Source organism: Mastomys coucha, unplaced genomic scaffold (assembly GCF_008632895.1).
Source record: "Mastomys coucha isolate ucsf_1 unplaced genomic scaffold, UCSF_Mcou_1 pScaffold16, whole genome shotgun sequence".
Classification (NCBI taxonomy): Eukaryota; Metazoa; Chordata; class Mammalia; order Rodentia; family Muridae; genus Mastomys; species Mastomys coucha.
This window is the reverse complement of record NW_022196898.1, coordinates 57,060,301-57,062,568: the sequence shown is the minus strand read 5'-3', so window position 1 is coordinate 57,062,568 and position 2,268 is coordinate 57,060,301.

The following is a 2,268-nucleotide window of genomic DNA, read 5'->3' as shown; positions in this document are numbered from 1 at the left end:
AAAAAAAAAAAAAAAAAAAAAAAAAAAAAGATAGGAAGGAGAGCCAGCTGGGCACATTCCTGTAATCCCAGCATAGTGGGGAAGTTGGGGTAGAATCAGGAATTCAAAGTTACCATCAACTACATTGTTGGAGGCCAGCTTAGGCAGCATAAGACCCTTGTCTCATAAATATTCATTCATTAATTTATTCCAAAGCTTGTGTTTACTAGTGAATAGCCTGTTACCATAAATAAGCTGGACATGGTAACGCATGATATGGTAGTGTCAGCGCTTGGAGTTAGGGATCAGAAATTTAAGAACAGCTTCGAGTACTAAAGAATACACTTGCCTCTAAGGTTAAAAAAAAAAAAGCCACAAATAAAACATTAAATATTCAAACACTCACTGGGTACTCTGTGCAAAAGCATGATGCTGATAGTTACAAGGTAGCACAAAGATAAATTACATCTTGTTCTCAGTACTTGAGAGTCTAGAGCTTATGGAGAAAACCATGTATAACTCCAGCTTTTGAGATAGGATCGTGTATTATTACACTTTGAGAGTTTCCCGGTGGCTTAGCACACATGCAGTTAAAGCAGACTTTATTAAAGGGGTATGTAAGATGACATAAATGCACTTCTTAGGTACAAAACAATAAAAACCTAAAAGAAGCTGGCCTCCATGCTAGGGAGGTAGGCTGGACAGTGGTGATGTCAACTTGACACAATCTAGACTCCACAGAGCATCCCTATGGTAGGGGATTGTCTTGATTCCCCTAATTGTGATGGGAAGCCTTGACCAGTGTGGGTGCTGCTGTTCCCCGCCTTCAGCTGAGTGAGGAGAGAGAGCTGAGGCAAGCATTCACTCTGCCTCTTGACTAAATGCCATGTGACCAGCTCCAGCTCCTGGGACTTCCCCAAGGGGTGGGGTGGGGTGGGGAGAAGGATTGAAACCTGGAACTTTTGAACCAGAATAACCCCTTCCTCCCCTCCCCCAATCACTTGTATTGGGATATTTTATCACAGTGAGACAGCAGCAGTAAGGCCCACCCATTAAGGAAAATCCGTTCCTTCTGGACTTACCTAGGTGGACACCTAATGTTCTCTTTGGTCTGGTCAACCATCTAAAGAAGGGACCACCCCTCCAGAAATGTCTCCCCCAGAAGGCTCATATATTGAAGGACTGGTGTCACTGTTGAGAAGAAACTAGATGTGGGGAAGGGGAGTTTAACGACCCATTAATGAATTTATAGTTGAATTCACTGAATGGGCTAAAAGGTGGGTCCTAATTGGGAGAAGTAATGCACTGGAAATGAAGCTCTCCCTCTCTGCTTTCTGACTTTCTCAGGCGGGCAGGCTCCTTTACAACATGGTCCCGTTGTCATAACAGCCAACCTTCCCTCTGGCACAATACAATGAGGCCGTCAGAACTTAGGTTGACACCTCTGAATCATAAACCTGGAGTCCTACTTTAAAATATTTTATCTCTGATGTTTTCTTTTTACAACAGACAGGTCCAGAATTTTTGCTGGTTGACCCATTTATGGATATAAATTCCTTATGGCCAGTTTCCTCTCCTTGCCTAGTTCATCCTCACTTGGACCCCTATGCTGCTCAGAGCTGGGTCCCCAAGCCTGAAACCAGGTTGAGTTTGAAGTCAAGTAAGTTAACTTCAAGTAAGTACTGCCTTTACTTTTACTCACTCAAGAACCTTTCAAAATGTCTTTTGAAAAATGATAATGAGCTGAGTGAGGTAGCAAACTGCTTTCCTCCCAGCACTGAGAGGCAAAGGCAGGCAGATCTCTGAGTTCCAGGCCAGCCGGTACCCAGACTAAGCCAGAACAGCCTAAGACCTCGCATCAGGGCTTTGATACCTGTTACAGGTATGTACCAGTGGGGAGCTGGAAGCCCCATTGCCAGAGGTAAGAGGAGATAAAGGAAATGGCTCTTCCAGGCTGACAGAAATCCATGTCACAGGTTCCTGAAGAATGCTGAGTGTAAGCTCTTTCTGCCCACAGGCAAGCCTTCCAAGTCCAGCATGAGCTGAGCCCAGGTGTCATTTAGGGCATGTTACCTTTCTCTCCTTAGGTTGTTCCTCTCAGGTGTTTTGGTCACAGCACTGACCTGCGGGGTGGTAGTGGTACACGCCTTTAATCCCAGCACTTGGGAGGCAGAGGCAGGTGGATTTCTGAGTTCGAGGCCAGCCTGGTCTACAGAGTGATTTCCAAGGCAGCCAGGGCTACACAGAGAAACCCTGTCTCAAAAAAACAAACAAAAAAAATACAAAAAA